Source organism: Leptodactylus fuscus, chromosome 3 (genome assembly GCF_031893055.1).
Source record: "Leptodactylus fuscus isolate aLepFus1 chromosome 3, aLepFus1.hap2, whole genome shotgun sequence".
Lineage (NCBI taxonomy): Eukaryota > Metazoa > Chordata > Amphibia > Anura > Leptodactylidae > Leptodactylus > Leptodactylus fuscus.
This window is the reverse complement of record NC_134267.1, coordinates 73,481,753-73,501,495: the sequence shown is the minus strand read 5'-3', so window position 1 is coordinate 73,501,495 and position 19,743 is coordinate 73,481,753. Positions and strand designations below refer to the sequence as shown.

Genomic DNA, 19,743 nt, shown 5'->3' with positions numbered 1-19,743 from the left:
GCAGCTGAGCAAAGCTGCGCTCCTGGCTGGTGGGTCTTACCAAAACCCTGGTAAAGGTCTGGCTGCTGGAGAAGGGAGTATTGGTGTCTCTACTCCATTCAGCCACTCCAGGTTTTGGGATATGTAGGGTTAAATCCTTGCTATCCAGGAGTATGTGTATAAAAGGGCAGTCAGCCCTCAGATATATGGCTCTGTCTACTCCTGGGGAAAATACTTGGGAGTAATACTGCTGGTTTGTGTTTAGGGAGCTGTGCAGAAGGCCCAGCTCTCATAGTTAGGATACCTGCTGTTGAAGGTAGAAGCCGGACGGCTAGGATTTTATTTTGCATTGTTTCTGTTTTGTTTTGCCTGAAAAAAAGTCCTAATAAAACTGGTTGCGGCCAGTTGCACCATACTTGGCTGGATTGGACTTTCATTTTGTGCCAAAAAGTGCTCAAGACAGCGATCTCTGAGCTAATCCCGTTACAGTATCTATGCACATGTGTGTGCATTGACAATAATGGATTTAGGTGTATGAACATATATTGATAAAATGAGTGAGACATACTGGTACATAGACACATGTAAAGCTTCTGAAGGACCTATGACACGAGTAGTGCAGAAAAGCAAATATGTGTAAAAACATACTTAGGGCAATCCGGTAGGTTTCCATCCATCTTCTGGAAACTGGACAAGGGACGGTAACCCGGTGGTCAGTTTTCAAACTAACACGGGCAAATTGACTGCCCATGTGCGTCTTCTACCTTTCTGCAGCGAAACTGTTTTTCTTAACCGAATACAAAGTTGGATATACAGAACTTTGAGCCCAGTTAAAAAAAAACCAAAACCCATTTTGCCATGCAGAGGCAGAAGATGCACATGGGCGGTCACTTTGCAAACACATTCAAGTGAATGGGTTTGGAAACTGACCGCCAGGTGTCCGTCTCCTGTCCAGTTTCTTGGGGTAGAAGACTGAAACCCAACGGATTGCCTAAAGCGGAGACCGGGCACAGATGTGAACCCGCCCTATCTTACCATCATTTGTGTCCACAGGAAGAGAGATATGCAGGCATGTTGTAGATCTGTCTTGCTAGCTGATACTATATCTTGAATGAGCCTATGTGCATGTTTGAGAACAAGGAGTCTAAAGATGGCTGCTGAGGGTGTAGTGGGTGGGCCAGCTAAGGAAACAGGGAGGGGGTCAGTCAGTGAGAGAGGGAGGAGAAGCATCCTGGAACTTGTAGGAAACATAGAAGAGGAATGTATGGATGTAAAGAAACACAGAGGATGCAATAAGCTCACGGAGTGCCCCAGAAATCACTCAAAACACTGCTAAAGGTATTTGGTGACATTTATTAACCCATTAACAGTACTAACAGATCTTTTTTGAAAAACAATGTTTTGACCAGAAAACCCCCTTTAAGACCATAGCAACACATCTCCGAAAGCTATATCCGCATTTAACACATTGCCATCCTAACGGAATAAGGCCCGGTTTACATTTGCGTTTGGTATTCCGTTAGGGGAGTCCACATGGGGAACTCCGAACAGAATGCCGAACATATTGACAAATGGTGAGCTTATGAAGCACACAGACTCCATAGACTTTAATGGGGTCCATGTGTTTTCTGCACGAGTCATGCGGAGAGAAAAGTACTTCAAGAACTACTTACCTCTCCGCATGACTCGTGCGGACACCGCGTTGAAAACCCACAAACCCTATTATAGTCTATAAGCTCACCGCTTGTCAATGCGTTTGGTATTCCATTCGGGGGGTGTACCCAAGCGGACTCCCCGAACAGAATACCGAACACAGATGTGAACCAGGCTGAAGCCCCATGTTGCAAACACGGAGCTTTTTTTGTTGCAGATTTTGCTGCGTTTTTTTTTTTCTTAACCAAAGCCAGTAATGGGAAATATATAAGAAGTTCTTTTACTATTAACCTGCTGCACAATCCATTCCTGGCTTTGTCTAAAAAAAACCGCAGCAATATCTACAACAAGAAAAAGCTGCGTTTCCGCAACGTGGGGCCTCAGTCTAAGGGTGACTGTTGCTGCTTACGTTTCCAAACGTTTTCTAAAACCAGTCCTGAGTTTATCATAACTCTGCAGTTCTTCACATACACTCTAGAATACAAAAGATCTAGCTGGCTCATTATACTAGAAGGGAAGTGAATGGACGTTTGTAGTGAATTGAGTCCTAGCCAAGGCGTTTGTACCGAGTAACCGCTAAACGAATCTGCTAGACACTGACTTGCCATTTAAATCGTATGCCTAGCAGTACCACACACCCTCCCCCTGACCAAACGTTGCAGGGAACGTAACAGCTCAGTGCGCATGCTCTGTAAATGGTGTGTCTGTGTCTCGCTCTCTTCCCCTCCATCATCCGAGTCCCGCCCTTCTTGTCGGTGCCGTTAGTCGTCGATTGCCGTTGACAGCCTTCATCTCGTCATACGTGGGAGGTAATTTATCGAAACGGCAGACTTATTAATTAACTATATAAGTCCTGGAGCAGAACAAAGGCGTGGCGACGTGTTGGCGGTGAGTGATGACTGGAAACCTAGCGGCCTTTATCATGTTTTAGCGGAGTTGCGGTTTTGTGTCCGCAGAAGATTCCTTTATTACCCACCGTGTGTTTACGTCTATATAGTAATATGGTGCGATTTATTGGCTTGCATCCTTAAATGTATCTTAACTCCCTAGAACAAAGCGGGGCTGTTACTTGTGCTTTTATGCCTCGCCTGTGCCCATGTACGCTGGTCATTTATGTGCTAGACTATCATGACGGCTAGCAGGTTTTGGGCTCTCATTCAACTACACGATTGTTGCTTGTGACAAATCATCTGATGTTACATGGTAGAAGGACTCAAGAGTCTTAATAGTTGCTGTCTGATAATATAATATTTGGGCTGAGTTTGGGGCAGTGTATAGAAGAGTACTACATGTAATAAGGATCATCTGTATTTAAGAAAACAAATGTCCTTAAAGGGATTCTACCACTAAATAGCTATTTTTTTCTGCTTTAGACGTCTGAATAGCCTTTAGAAAGGCTATGCATCTCTTACCTTTAGACATGGTCTCCACGGCGCCGTTCCTTAGAAATCATGGCTTTTACCGGTATGCTAATGAGTTCTCTCGCAGCAATGGGGGTGGGCCCCAGCGCTCAAACGGCAATGGGGGCGGCCCCACTGCTGCCCGTGAACTCTCTCCAGCGACGCCTCCTTCTTCAGCTCCATCCTCTCCTTCTCTGTTGTCTTCCTTCTGCGTCAGCTCCGACGCCTGCGCAGTCTGCTCTGCCAGCGAGACACTAGTAGAGCCGACTCGCTCCTCGAAGTCTTCGGCGAACAGAGCGTACTGCGCATGCTCAGTAAGAGAACTCATTAGCATACCGGTAAAAGTGTACAGACACTCACTCCTCTAAGGAACGGCACTGCGGAGACCATGTACGGTAAGTGACAAATAGCCGAATAGCCTTTCTAAACGCTATTCCGACGTCTAAAGCAGAAAAAATAGCTATTTAGTGGTAGAATCCCTTTAAAGAAGACCTTTCATGTCCCCCTACACATGCGGTTTTATATACCTCTAGAAAGCAGACAGTGCGCTGAATTCAGCGTACTGTTGGCTTTCCCGTTATGTGCTCCAGGGCTGGAGATATCAATGCCGTTATAATGGCACTGTTGTCTGCGCACTGTCAGAAGGGCATTCCTGATAGTCTAGCTGGGCTGTGAGGAACACCCGGAAAGTAGTGTACTGTCAGAGGGGGCGTTCCTTACTGCCCAGCGATGATGCTAAGCTGTCATCTAGCAGTATATAAAACCGCATTGTGCCTGAGGACATGAAAGGTCCTCTTTAAAGGGGCTCTATCATTGAGCATGGTTTCACCTTCAGATTCCTGTTTGTCTGTGTCCTCAATAAAATATTAGATGTAGTGGCCATAGCTGGAGGATCTTGCAGTCGCAGTTTTGGCAGTAGGGCCAATATAAGTATGGAGATGGACAGACAGTCAGTGCTTCAATCCAAGGATACATGTATATTGGTTGTACACTTGGAAAAAGGGGTAATCCCCGAAACGCTGTCCCGTAGCGTCGTGTGTAAAGAACCTCAAATAAAGTGCATATTAATTCAACATTCTGAGGAGTAGCGCAGTATCCTTTCCATCCACTGGTCGTCCTTTCCTATCATTGAGAAAAGTCACTTTTAACTAAGCACTTTCTTGCATAGCCTTTAGAAAGGCTATTCCACACATACCTTTTGTATGTTTAATCGCCTCAGTGGTTTTTGAATGAGCCAGTTTTTATTCATATGCTAATTAACCTCTTGGGGCCCCCCGGAAGTCTCATTGTACACCCTCTGGCGATTCTTTCCTATGTATGTATACAGAACAGGCTGCTTCCTGTTTGCACACACACATATAGGAAAGAAAAGCAAAGAGGAGTGCTGCTGGGAACTTCCTGTGCTGGCTGGAAGCTAATTAGCATATGAATAAAAACGGGCTCATTCAAAAACCATTGAGGCAATTTACATACTAAAGGTACATGTGGCATAGCCTTTCTAAAGGCTATGTAAGGATGTGCTTAGTTAAAAAATTACTTTTACCAATGATAGAGCCCCTTTAAAGAGGACCTTTCACCATTTTTCCCAAAGGCAGTTCTATATACTGCCGGAAAGCTGACAGTGCGCTGAGTTCAGCGCACTGTCGGCTTTCCCGATCTGTGCCCGGTGTGAAGAGCTTACGGTCCGGTACCGTAGCTCTTCTATGGTCAGAAGGGCGTTTCTGACCATTAGCCAGGAACGTCCTTCTGCCTCGCGGCGCCAATCGCGCTGTGCTGTGGAGCCGGGAGGAACTCCCCCCTCCCTCCCTGATAATGCTCGTCTATAGACAAGCTGTGTGAGCAGAGGGAGGGGGGCGTTCCTCCCGGCTCCACAGCACAGCGCGATTGGCGCCGCGAGGCAGAAGGACGTTCCTGGCTAATGGTCAGAAACGCCCTTCTGACCATAGAAGAGCTGTAGTACCGGACCGTAAGCTCTTCACACCGGGCACAGATCAGGAAAGCCGACAGTGCGCTGAACTCAGCGCACTGTCAGCTTTCCGGCAGTATATAGAACTGCCTTTGGGAAAAATGGTGAAAGGTCCTCTTTAAAGAGTGTTCCCTTGCACTCTTGCTTCATAGGGTTTCTGCTTAAAGAGGCTTTTCTATGTACAGTAGTTATCCCCTATCTTAAGCGCCCCTCAAAAAACAGGGGTTGCCTTTGTGAATGGAGTTGTACTGCACATACACAACCACTGTTCCATTCACTGTTCCATTCACTTCTATTGGAATGAAGGATCTACATCCTTCATTACCATAGAAGTGATGTAGTTTTCCTTCAGTTTGCAGCGTTTTTAATGCATGCGCTTAAATAAATAAATAAAATTTTGAGGAAAGCAAATATTTCTTTGTGTTGCCAAATTGCAACACTTGTGACTTTTTTTTTTTTAAAGGCTTGCTACATGCATAACCTTTAGAAATGCTATTTCACACATACCTTTTGTATGTAAATTGCCTCAGTGGCTTTTGAATGAGCCCATTTTTATTCATATGCTAATTAGCTTCCAGCCAGCAAAGGAAGTTCCCAGCAGCCTTCGTCTCTTCTATTCTTTCCTATCTGTGTGTGCAAACAGGAAGTCAGCAGCAGCAGCCTGTGCTGAATACATACATAGGAAAGAATAGGCAGAGGGTGCACGATGAGACTTCCGGGGTGCACTGAGAGGCTAATTAGCATATGAATTTAAAAAAAAAACGGGCTCATTAAAAAACCATTGAGGCGATTTACATACAAAAGGTAGGTGTGGAATAACCTTTTTAAAGGCTATGCAAGGAAGTGCTTAGTTAAAAAAAAGACTTCCCAACGATAGATTTTTCGTTGACCCGTAGGAATAGCCTTGTCTTAAGAAAGGCTATTCTTCTCCTACCTTTAGATGTCTTCTACACGCCGCCGTTCGGTATAAATCCCGGTTTTCGTCGGTATGCAAATGAGTTCTCTCGCAGCACTCGGGGCATCCCCTATGCTGCAAGAGAACTCTATCGCAGCATTAGGGATGCCCCCAGTGCTGCAAGAGAACTCATCTGCATACCGACGAAAATCGGGATTTAAACCGAACGGCGGTGCGGAGAAGACATCTAAAGGTAGAAAAAGAATAGTTTCCAAAATATCCAAGATAAAACTTGCCAGCTACTGCCGAAAGGACTTTTAATAGAAGACGGATATCCGTAGCTTAAAATTTAACTTTTATTTTTGTCCATAGATTAAAAAAGTTACATGGTAACTTGGAGTCTGGCCTGCTGTGTACAAGGCGACGCGTTTCGGAACTATACGTTCCTTCGTCTCGGCTGAGAAAAAGAATAGCCTTTCTTAAGACTATTCTTATGTGTCAACGAGAAAAAATTCTATTTTAACGGTAAAATCCCTTTGTACAAAATGGTAAAATCCTATTTGTACAATGCTATGTGTATGGCTAAGTGCTGCTTGCAGGACTATTGTCTCCGCATGCTTCGTGTGGAAACCAAATGGGCCCACGGGTTTCCTTAGGTAACCGCTTTTTTATGCGGATAAGTTTACGTTAGGGGGGGGGGGGTCCCAAACGCAGATGTGAATAGGGCCTAAGTTCACATCTGTGCTGTGCTCTTCATTTTTCGGGTACTCCAGGGGACACTGGCAGACCCCGTAGACTATAATGGGGTCCATCGGGTGTTTGCTGTTTTTATACTGCGTACAGAACTTATGTATCTGCCAATTTTTTTTGTGGAGTCTAAGACTGTTCTCATGGAGTTTTTTGCCAGTGGATTTTGATGCGGAATCTGCCTCAAAATCCAGCTGCAAAAAATGCCTCCCATTCATTTCAATGGGAGCCGCTGGCTTTTTTTTTCCACTAACGTTTTTTCAGCTAGCAGAAAACAAAGCAGCATGACCTATCTTCAGGTGAATTTCGCCTGGAAAAACCCAATGGGAGGCGGAAAAACTGCGGCATGGTTCTTGACGCGGTTTTTGCAAAAACCGCTTCAAAAACCGCTAGCGTTTTTCAAAGAAAAGTTTCCAGGTCCATATACTGTGCTGGAGCAAAAAAACCTAAAAACGCTCCAAAAAAGCCTTATGTAAAAAAAAAAAACGCGTCAAAAAACTGTGTGAACATACCCTAATGGAGACTCCAGTACAGATGTGAAGTTAGCCTAAGGGACATTGTTTTGCAGGGCTAGTTATAATACATTTATGTATTAACAATAACAATAATATACCGTCAGTCGGTCGTTTAGGCATATGGTGCCCGGAAAAGGCATCTCACGGCCATAGTAGTACAATAGAAAAGAATTTCCAGCACTCAAAGTAGTAACTTCCACCAGTGTATATTTATTAACATTCGACAATGAACAGTAGACGTTTCGGTCTAGTGCAGATCATCATCAGTGTGTCTTGAGAAAACATATACAAATATAGAAAACAAGTAATCAATACAAAATAGAACAGTAGAAAATAATCAACAGTAAAAATAAAAAAGACGAAAATCACACCCACAACCAGATCGATAGATACTGTGAACATAATTACGCTGGGTTCACACCAGCGTTCGGCACTCCGAGTCCAGCCATGAGCGCCGGTGAGTGTTTTATGCGCTCCGCGGCGAAAGCAGGTTTTTTAAACCGGACACAGAGTACTAGATGTCTGACTGTGTCCGGTTTAAAAAAAATACGGTTTCACCGCGGAGAGCATAAAACGCTCACCGGCTCTCACAGCCGGACACTTTTCAAACCCATTCAAATGAATGGGTTTGAAAAGATGCCGGAAGGTTTCCGTCTCCTGCCCAGTTTTGTGCAGGAAACGGAAACCTGCAGAACGGACTCCCGGGCGCAGATGTGAACGAGCCCTTATACATAAAGTTTCCACGGAGGTTTCATAGGAATAGAGTACTGTATCGGATGATCCAATTGTCAATATAGGTGCAATGTCATTCAAAAATTAAGACACAGATAGATACAATATAGTAGGTTGGCTGACAAGAGAGGAAGGGTGCCCAGCTTGCTATTACAATGGGTAAAGGGTCCCAAAAGTAAAATCCTGTACAATCTTACCGGTCAGTACCGGAAACTTTATGTCCCAGATAGCAGCATTTATACTTATACAGTCCTATGAAAAAGTTTGGGCACCCCTATTAATCTTAATCATTTTTAGTTCTAAATATTTTGGTATTTGCAACAGCCATTTCAGTTTGATATATCTAATAACTGATGGACACAGTAATATTTCAGGATTGAAATGAGGTTTATTGTACTAACAGAAAATGTGCAATATGCATTAAACCAAAATTTGACCGGTGCAAAAGTATGGGCACCTCAACAGAAAAGTGACATTAATATTTAGTAGATCCTCCTTTTGCAAAGATAACAGCCTCTAGTCGCTTCCTGTAGCTTTTAATCAGTTCCTGGATCCTGGATAAAGGTATTTTGGACAAACAATTCAAGTTCAGTTAAGTTAGATGGTCGCCGAGCATGGACAGCCCGCTTCAAATCATCCCACAGATGTTCAATGATATTCAGGTCTGGGGACTGGGATGGCCATTCCAGAACATTGTAATTGTTCCTCTGCATGAATGCTTGAGTTGATTTGGAGCAGTATTTTGGATCATTGTCTTGCTGAAATATCCATCCCCGGCGTAACTTCAACTTCGTCACTGTTTCTTGAACATTATTCTCAAGAATCTGCTGATACTGAGTGGAATCCATGCGACCCTCAACTTTAACAAGATTCCCGGTGCCGGCATTGGCCACACAGCCCCAAAGCATGATGGAACCTCCACCAAATTTTACAGTGGGTAGCAAGTGTTTTTCTTGGAATGCTGTTTCTTTTTGGACGCCATGCATAACGCCTTTTTTTTTTATAACCAAACAACTCAATCTTTGTTTCCAAAATGAAGTTGGCTTCTCCAAATGTGCTTTTGCATACCTCAGGCAACTCTATTTGTGGCGTACGTGCAAAAACGGCTTCTTTCTCATCACTCTCCCATACAGCTTCTCCTTGTGCAAAGTGCGCTGTATTGTTACCGATGCACAGTGACACCATCTGCAGCAAGATGATGCTGCAGCTCTTTGGAGGTGGTCTGTGGATTGTCCTCGACTGTTCTCACCATTCTTCTTCTCTGCCTTTCTGATATTTTTCTTGGCCTGCCACTTCTGGGCTTAACAAGAACTGTCCCTGTGGTCTTCCATTTCCTTACTATGTTCCTCACAGTGGGAACTGACAGGTTAAATCTCTGAGACAACGTTTTGTATCCTTCCCCTGAACAACTATGTTGAACAATCTTTGTTTTCAGATCATTTGAGAGCGGGCTGTCCATGTTCGGCGACCATCAAACTTAACTGAACTTGAATTGTTTTGTAGAAAGAAATGGTCCAAAATACCTTCATCCAGGAACTGATTAAAAGCTACAGGAAGCGACTAGAGGCTGTTATCTTTGCAAAAGGAGGATGTACTAAATATTAATGTCACTTTTCTGTTGAGGTGCCCATATTTTTGCACCGGTCAAATTTTGGTTTAATGCATATTGCGCATTTTCTGTTAGTACAATAAACCTCATTTCAATCCTGAAATATTACTGTGTCCATCAGTTATTAGATATATCAAACTGAAATGGCTGTTGCAAACACCAAAATATTTAGAACTAAAAATGATTAAGATTAATTGGGGTGCCCAAACTTTTTCATAGGACTGTATGTATAATTATGTTCCCAGTATCTATCGATCTGGTTGTGGTTATGATTTTCGTCTTTTTTATTTTATTTTCTATTTTACTGTTGATTATTTTGTACTGTTCTATTTTGGACTGTGCCGGAAATTCTTTTCTATTGTAATACATTAATGGTTAATATCTCAAGTTTTGATCATATTTCAATTTTTTTTTTTTTTTTTTTTAGGGAGGCAAGTGGTGAAAAAAACCCTGCAAAAACATGGACTCTTGCATGCTACTTTGAATTATTTTTTTATTTCTGTTAGGGGGCGTTCACACTACCGTTGGATTCCGTCAGCAGTTTCTGTGGCTATTATCCGTTACACGTTTTTAGCAACGGACTCTAGCTGGTCCATCTGAAATTTCCATTAATTTCAATGGGAATTTATTTTGTGTCTGTTTTTTCAAGCAGACAAAAAAAATCCTACATGCAGGACTTTTCTGTCCATTTGAAAAAAGAGACAGCAAGTGTCCGTTATATATTTAACATTGAAGTCTATGGGCAACAGACTTCTAACGGACAGTAAGGGTACCTTCACACGGCGTAGTACGCCGCTCCTTTAGACACGTATACACGTGTCCGAGCGCGGCGCTTCAAAACAGAGCACATTGATTTCAATGGCTGCCGATATACGCGCACTACTCATTTAAATCAATAGGTAAAAAAGCCTCCGATTGATTTCAATGGGTAGCACGCGTATATTAGCACCCATTGAAATCAATGGGCCCTGTTTTGAAGCGCCGCGCTCGGACACGTATATACGTGTCTAAAAGAGCGGTGCGCTATGCTCTCTAAAGACATCCTAACTGATAGCCATCAGTTACTGTCTGTTATTTTGTGTCTGTTTATTTTCTGCCAACAACACCAAAGAGGGAATGAGGTTACTCCCACTAATGTTCACAATGTATCAAAACAAAAATTGTGTGAGCTAAAACATAACTTTTAATAAATTACTATTTAAAATAGTGCAAAAGTGTGATGGACAAATATTTGGACATAAATTGTTCAAGGTGCACGGATGATCTCTCGTTTAATTTTTCATCCATCTTTTTATCGCACCAATAGTTCTATTGTCCTATTTGTCCTAATATAATATATCTCCCATCACCTATGTGATACGTGAAAAGGTGATGTAAGATATTAGTAGCATTAGTTCACTACCGAACCACGAAAGCCACTTTTAAAGGAACCTTGCCAAAATACTGGATTTAACTTTCATTCGGCATATGCACAACTACACAGCTCCTATTCAAGATGAATGTTACATGCTCCTATACGTGCGATCTACCTCCTAGCAGGTGCTATCAGAGTAAATCATTGGCAATAGTGCACATGAGCTCAGGCAGCTTAATTGTATGTTTTCTTGCCTGCTCTATACTCAACTTGTATCTGTATATATGCACACTGCGGCTTGTGGGGAATATTAGGGTAATGGGTTAAGTTGCTACCCAGCTGTTGAATACTGATATCACTAATAACCCACCCTGCAATAAGTATTTATCCCCACTTGTTATGTTACCATACACCCTGCCTCAGTGTGCCATCATATGATCTATGTAGCACCACGATGTAAACTCCGATATATCGCAGCTGCAACTTCTGTATTGGAGTATCGTGAAGTGTCACTAAGTCCTTGCTGCTTGAGCTGAGTTGTGCTATGCCGTGGCTGTCAGTAATATATGCCTGTTTTCGGCGGGTATTGCTCTTGCCCTATGATAAGATATACTATACCTACGCGTTTCCACCCACTCAGGATTTCATTTCAATAGGCAATAAATATAGGCAATAAATATAGTTTTCTGGGGGAGCCTGGGCTTCTGCCGTCCAGCAGTAAGCTCCAGCCTCTCCTCCTCGGCTAATGTGGCCACGAAGGCGCTGCCGGCAGTTCAAGTTTATATAGCAAAAGTTCCGCCCATCCCCCGTGATGTAAGCCGAGTCCCAGCCAATCGGAATATGGGAGTGTCAGTACGACATGCTTCCGACCGTGCGGTCTTCGTATATCAATGCCACAGGCTCTGGTTGGATACTAACATGCTGGCATATGAATGCACTTAGCATGTTTGCAGGGAATTTCTAAGCAGACAATATTTCCTCAATGTTACAAGTGTTCAGTGTCAAGATGTCACCATAATGCCATTTCGGTGTGTGCAATCAATGATGTTAATGTTCCTACATAATGGTAATCTATTGTACTCTTATATCATGCTATTATTTCAGCACGATCCCAAGTACTCCTTTATAGTGTTTTTTTTATGTATCACGATGTATCCAATATCTCCAATTAGCTCATGCTATTGTTTCAGCACGATCCTAAGTACTCCTTTATAGTGGTTTTTATACACTCACCGGCCATTTTATTAGGTACACCTGTCCAACTGTTCGTTAACACTTAATTTCTAATCAGCCAATCACATGGTGGCAACTCAGTGCATGTAGACATGGTCAAGACAATCTCCTGCAGTTCAAACTGAGCATCAGTATGGGGAAGAAAGGTGATTTGAGTGCCTTTGAACGTGGCATGGTTGTTGGTGCCAGAAGGGCTGGTCTGAGTATTTCAGAAACTGCTGTTCTACTGGGATTTTCATGCACAACCATCTCTAGGGTTTACAGAGAATGGTCCGAAAAAGAAAAAACATCCAGTGAGCGGCAGTTCTGTGGGCGGAAATGTGTTGTTGATGCCAGAGGTCAGAGGAGAATGGCCAGACTGGTTCGAGCTGATAGAAAGGCAACAGTGACTCAAATAGCCACCCGTTACAACCAAGGTAGCCAGAAGAGCATCTCTGAACGCCGCACAGTACGTCGAACTTTGAGGCAGATGGGCTACAGCAGCAGAAGACCACACCGGGTGCCACTCCTTTCAGCTAAGAACAGGAAACTGAGGCTACAATTTGCACAAGCTCATCGAAATTGGACAATTGAAGATTGGAAAAACGTTGCCTGGTCTGATGAGTCTCGATTTCTGCTGCGACATTCGGATGGTAGGGTCAGAATTTGGCGTCAACAACATGAAAGCATGGATCCATCCTGCCTTGTATCAACGGTTCAGGCTGGTGGTGGTGGTGTCATGGTGTGGGGAATATTTTCTTGGCACTCTTTGGGCCCCTTGGTACCAATTGAGCATCGTTGCAATGCCAAAGCCTACCTGAGTATTGTTGCTGACCATGTCCATCCCTTTATGACCACAATGTACCCAACATTTGATGGCTACTTTCAGCAGGATAATGCGCCATGTCATAAAGCTGGAATCATCTCAGACTGGTTTCTTGAACATGACAATGAGTTCACTGTACTCCAATGGCCTCCACAGTCACCAGATCTCAATCCAATAGAGCATCTTTGGGATGTGGTGGAACGGGAGATTCGCATCATGGATGTGCAGCCGACAAATCTGCGGCAACTGTGTGATGCCATCATGTCAATATGGACCAAAATCTCTGAGGAATGCTTCCAGCACCTTGTTGAATCTATGCCACGAAGAATTGAGGCAGTTCTGAAGGCAAAAGGGGGTCCAACCCGTTACTAGCATGGTGTACCTAATAAAGTGGCCGGTGAGTGTATATCACGGTGTATCCAATATTTGGTGTATCCGATTTGCTCATACAGTTACATATTGAGCTCCATCATATTTTGAAATATGATTGCACCCACTAGTGCTGTTTTCTGTTGTCCTATCTGGACCTATAAATCCAGGCAGGTAATTCAGTGATGTACATATTCACTTCAACAGTTATATCTCCATTATTAATCCACGATATTTATGGGAATGTATGGGATATAATGTTCTATTATATTATTCACCTGCCTATATGTATATACACCCGATAGAAGAATCAAATACGGTAACACTATCCTACCACTCTACGTATTATAGATTACCCATTCCTAAAATATATATTTTGTCCTCACATTTTTATATAGCCAGTGGCTTGATGATCTTAACACCCAAAAAATGCCTGGAGCTGTAGAGGGCCTCCAAATCCAGACTCGCCAGAAAGGTGTGCTTGTCACATGTAACCCCCTCCAACTTGCACAGGACGTCAGATGTGTCTCTCACGTATGAGGGTAGGGCCTCCACATACGGTCTCAGTATCACATCAACATGCTGGCTGATGTTCTGGGTCAGGCTTCCTATCCCTGACACTATAGGACGTCCCTTTAGGGGGTTTGTCCCCTTATGGATTTTAGGGACACTATAAAAAGTCGCTGTCTGGGGCGTAGTTGGGCACATGTACTCATATTCTTTTCATCAATTATCCTGTTGTGTAATGCTTCCTGGAGGATTGTTCTAAGCTCCCTCATATATCTCTCTGTTGGATTGGATGAGAGCTTTTGATAGCATTCTCTCTCATTCAGGATACGTCTGCACATGTTGACACATGACGACGACGTTGCCCTCCTTGTCTGAGGGTTTTATGACAACGCCGTCGTCACCCCGTAGGTTGTGCAGACCCTCCTTTTCTTCTGTTAAATTCGAGTTTACTCTGGACTGAGGAATATGGATTTTCTTGAGCTGGTCAATAACTGCCCTCAAAAATGTATCAATAGGGGATCCATCACCCACTGGTGGCATTCTCGTGGATGGACATCTCAGGTTGGAAAAGGGGCCCAATCCTGGTTCCCTTTCCCCTTCTTCCATGAGAGCCACTAGATTTGAAAAATCAGTCATGTCTTGTGGTGCAAGACCCATCTCCTGTCTCGCATATTGAATTTTAATTGACCCAATTAAAAGTATCGTAGAATAGGAGCTGTGTAGTTGTGCATATGCCGAATGAAAGTTAAATCCAGTATTATGGCTAGGTTCCTTTAAAAGCGGCTTTCATGGTTCGGTAGTGAACTAATGCTACTAATATCTTATATCACCTATTCATGTATATCACATAGGTGATGGGAGATATATTATTATAGGACAATAGAACTATTAGTGCGATAAAAAGAGGGATGAAAAATTAAAGTAGAGATCATCCGTGCACCTTGAACAATTTATGTCCAAATATTTGTCCATCACACTTTTGCACTATTTTAAATAGTAATTTATTAAAAGTTATGTTTAGCTCACACAATTTTTGTTTTGATACATTGTTTATTTTCTGCACATGCTCATAAAGCATAAACACCGGCGAAAAACCCGACAGTATAAAAAAAAAGTGTCACATACGGAGACTCCAATGCAAGTATGAATTCAGCTTTAGAAATTTGAGCTTAACATGCAGAATCTCAGCTTTCATATGGTACCAGAACCACTTTTCTAGATAATGTAAAACCAAAGATATAGTGTTTGAATTGACTTCCCTATTTGGCAATAGAGTGAATATAGGATGCTTCTCTTTATCAACACATACGCTAGGTTCACACTAGCGTTCGGCTTTCCGTTCTTTGCGTCTGCTTGTGGACCTAAAAAATGTAAATGTCAAAAGCCTATAGACTATAATGGGGGTCCGCTGGACTCCTCTCCACATTTTTCAAGTGGATTCAGGGACGGAATCTCCGAATGCAAAGCAGGGTCAGGAGTGAACCTTGCCTTAGGTTCTAATTTTCTCCCTAGTAACACTCTGTTTTCTGTTAATGGAAAGTAGAAAACTGTAATAAAGTTGATTACAAAATTTTCAGTAAATCCATATACATTATAGCAATACATAGTACATACATAAGTTTTCCGGCCTCCATTATAAATGAAATAATTTCTGTACAGAAGTCGTAAAAACCCGTGCAGGCAATTTTACGCTTTGAAATAAAGTCTCATGTGAATTAATACGTATGAGACTTTTCTGTGCACGTTGATTATTACTACTGAACTTTATGGCAATGTTTGGACCTCCTGTCTGAACTATATAAGAAAACATGGAGCAATGATCAAGACCTTATTTTTTAAATCTAACATGTCCTTTTATATGGTATTAACTTTGAGACTCTTTAAGTTATCGATGTGGTTCTGAGAGGTGTTTTTTTTTTTTTTTTTGTAATACATTGTACTTCGTGTTGGTAGTAAATTTTGGTTGATCTGTTTTATCTTCGATTGTAAATAAATGGAAATTTGGTGAAGATTTTGAGAAAAATGCAGGTTTTCGAACTTTGACTTTATATGAAAGGCAAGCAATTACATACTACCCTAAAATACTTCATGAAAATAATTTAGCATATCTCTGCTTTATGTTGCAATCAAACTTTTAATAACCCTTTTTTCTTGAGATATTATAAGGCTTACACTAGAGTTTAACCCCTTAAGGAAACAGTCCAAATGTGCCTTAAAGGTGTTTTCCCACATGTTTATAGAGAAGGACTTGGTCTTATCTTTGTGTTTACATAGAGAGACAACCGACTCAGCTTGACGCTGGGTTCACACCAGTGTCCGGTCTTTGTTCTGAGATTTCCGTCTTCTGCATGCAGAAGACGGAAACCTGTCAGACCGGGTCCTGGCTGTGAGCGCCGGGGAGCGTTTTGAGCTCTCCACGGCGAAACCGTTTTTTTTTTTTTTTTTTTTAAACTGGACACAAAGTTCTGCATGTCCAACTCTGTATCCACTTAAAAAAAAAAAAAAAAAAAAAAAAAACTTTCGCCACGGAGAGCTCAAAACGCTCACAGCCAGACACACTTCAAATCCATTCATTTGAATGGGTTTGAAAAATGCCGGCAGGTTTCCGTCTCCTGTCCAATTTCGGGCAGCAAACGGAAACCTGAAAGCAGAGACCCCGGGCGCAGATTTAAACGAGCCCTTTATCAGCAAACTGCAATTAGCTGAACTGATTGTCCTGCTTGGCAGAGTAATGAGGGAGGTCACTTGTCCTATCTCACAGGTCCATGGTTGTGGAAAGGCTGTGTAAACAATGGGAGGCATAACAAAGCAGCATTTCTAAAGCAATATATTTAAGAAAAGTCTTCAGTTTTCATAAGCTACCAGTATAGATAGGATCCTTGAGATGGTAATATCCCTTTAGGCTGGAGCCCCACAGTACGGAAATGCCTTGATTTGCCCGCATCGAAAAACTCTGCGGGAAAAATAGGATATGGCGTCTTTTTATGCGGGAAAAGATGACGTTTTTATTGATACCATTTGGGGAATAATCTGCTGGTTTGATCACTCTTTATTCAATTTTTTTTATAGGAGACAAAGTGTTGTTAAAAAATGCTATTTGGCTATTTTTTATTTTTATTTTTTGCCACTACGCCATTCACAGTTGGGATAAAGATTTTAATAGTTCGGGCATTTCGGAGCACGGGGATACCTAATGTGTTTTGTGTTTACTTTTCTTTATTTACTTTTATATCTGATGTAGGGAAAGGGGGTGAGTTGAACTTTTGTATTTTTTATTTTTTTTTATAAATTCTTTATTTATAAACAAGTTACAGGAATACAAAACAAAAAGCAAGACCAGGACAGGACGGGAAAAACCGGACCTAGAAAACAAAGTCAGACAAATAAAAACGTCCAACTGGACAAGACAAAACAAGACCACAATAGTCAAACATCTAAGACAACACACCTAGAGGCAGAAAGGAAGAGAGAGAAAAAAAAAGAAAAGAAAAAGGAGGGAAACGAAAGAGGGGGAGAAGAGAGAGAGAGAAAAAAAAGGGGGGAGGCCACGGAGTCTGAGGGATGACTCACGGTACCTACGGAGAAAGAGGCCCGGAAGGTGAAGCAGGAAGAGGACCGGTGAGCATGAGGAAGAAATCCGAAAAGCCTGGCTAACCACCCCAAGAGCTCCCTCCCAGAAGTCGCGAATCCCAGCGCAATCCCAGAAGGTTTGCAAGAGAGTGCCCCCCTCCGGACAACAGCACCAACAAGGAACAGAGGAAGACACTTCTCCAAGTAACTGCTGCTGATAGTGAGTCTATAAATGAAATACAGAGACCAGGTACGTTGCGAGTTGGTGAGAAAAAAAAAAAAAAAATAGTACAAGATTGATATCCAGCAAACCAAGAAGGAGAGGCGATGGTCCGGAGGGGGAGAAACCAGAAGCAAGTAGAACCCAATAGACTAACCCCCGGGAGAAGAAGGAGAGAAGAAGTGGTGCAGGACAAAACAACAAGAAACAATTAGTTCCAGTCACAGCTAACCTGAGGACTGGTAACAAAAAACAGTGGGAAAACCCACTAAAGCAGGTCTTGGGTGCACACCGCAGTACGCACCCAAAGAGCTGCCAAACCTAACTAACGGGGGAGGTGTAACTCCAATAAAGTGCTACCCAATCCCCAGGCAGCAAAACTGAGTGCCCGAGGGCAGGAAAAAATGGAAAAGAGGGGTCCGAGACCAAGGGCGCAAGGCCGGTCCAGAAAAGCCATCAGGGCTCAGCAAACCAGGCGAGGGGCAGGCGAGCATCCCCGAAGGGGGCCACCTCGAGTCGAAACCCGAGATCGGCGCCACCAGGACAAAATAGAGAAAAAAACCTTAACAATCGAGGAGATAAGGTAAAAAGAAAAACAAGGCATAAGTAAAAGGCACAATGGAATCCAACAACTAAACAAAGTCTCTGAAAAGAGCTGTACTGAAGCGAAATCTCCTTCAAGGAAGTGGCAAAACGGACTTCTCCGCACAAAGTGACTGGCGGGCCAGGGAGGAAGATGGCGGGTGTCTAGCTGATGGAGCAGGGGGAGGGGATAGTCCAGGCAGTCCGGTAAGGTCAGGTCAGGAAGATCCAAAAACTGCACCAGGGAAGACACTTGGTCCGGGGAATGCAAGGCAAACAGAACACCATTACGGCGTATTTGAAGTGGAAGGGCTGACCCCAGTGATAGGTAGCACTCCATCCAGAACCGCTTGCAGAACCTCCTTCAGAAGTATGCGCTTGGCCAGTGTGTGACTGGAGACATCCGGGAGCAGCTGCACTGGACTGTCTAGGAATAGGATAGGACCGCGCTTCCATGCGGCCTGAAGGAAGTCCTCTTTTTCTCTGAAAAAGTGGACCCGGCAGAGGACGTCTCGTGGTTCAGTAGAAGCCGCATGATGGGGACCCAGCACACAGTGGACTCTGTCAAGGTTAATCTCGGTGTCCATAGGACAGGAGAGAACCGTGTTGAGGATGGAAGAGACAGCAAACCGGAGCTCCGCCAGGGGGATGGATTTAGGGATTCAACGCAGCTTGATATTGTTTCGCCGCCCCTGTTCTCCTGATCATCTACCTGAAGATGAATGTGACGGTTTAAGGAACGTTGAGCGGACAGGGACTGCTCCACAGCTGTAAGGCGTTGATTAATAGACGCCGTCTGCAGTTGCTGGGTGGCGACTCGAGCCGGCAGAGATTGGAGCTCCGACTTAAACTGTGACAGGATCCTCTCCTGCTTTTCCTCAACTCTGCAGACAATGGACTCCAAGTCCGACTTAGTAGGCACAGTATGAAGAAGATCCCATATATCTGACAATTTAGGACATGTAGAATGGTGAGACCCCGATGCAGCATCTTGGAGTGAGGTGTCAGACAAGTTAGAGGAGAATGGAGAACGGAGGGCCGCTGGAGTAAAGGTAAAGTCCTGATCTAAACTGGCCGAGATGGATTTAGAGCCAGGAGGAGGCTGACCAGAATGGAGCGTCGGGTCCAGGGTTAGCAGAGGTGGACCGAGACCCCTCATAACTGATGAGAGGGGACCCCCAGAGGAGAGCCAGACATCTTGCGGGGCCCTGCCAGGCAGAGCAGTAGGAGTCCCCATGTATTTCACAGAGTCCTGCAACAGAGGCTGGGGGGAGGAGGTAGTGCCAGGGGAACACAGCCTGTCAGATGAAAAGGAGAAAGGGCCAGTGATCCGGTGAAGGCCGCCAGGGGCAGAGGCAGGAGAGAGGTTGGGGCACTGTGGATGGCTGAGGAGTCTGGAGGGAGGAGGTTTGAAGCGATGCCGACCCATTGCGGCCGCCATCTTGGGAACCAGCAAGGAGGGGAAACTGTACCTGAAGCTGGGATGCCGGTTCTCCCTCCGCCATGACAAAAAATTAAAGGCATTTTAAAAGGCATTTTCAATTGGATTGAGATCTGGACTGTTAGCAGGCCATGACATTGACCTTATGTACCTTATACTGCAC

The 19,743-nt window shown here is 43.5% G+C and overlaps 1 protein-coding gene across 3 annotated transcripts in view; it reads left to right on the top strand.

The window, feature by feature from the left end:
* Window positions 1-2,336: 2,336 nt before the first annotated feature.
* The window catches only part of CEP170 (centrosomal protein 170), a 180,733-nt gene continuing 163,326 nt past the window's right edge, over window positions 2,337-19,743 (top strand). For all 3 annotated transcript variants that reach the window (XM_075267759.1, XM_075267758.1, XM_075267757.1), the window contains exon 1: window positions 2,337-2,520. The gene's annotated coding sequence lies outside the window, so the exon portion shown is untranslated. The remainder of the gene's footprint in view (window positions 2,521-19,743) is intronic.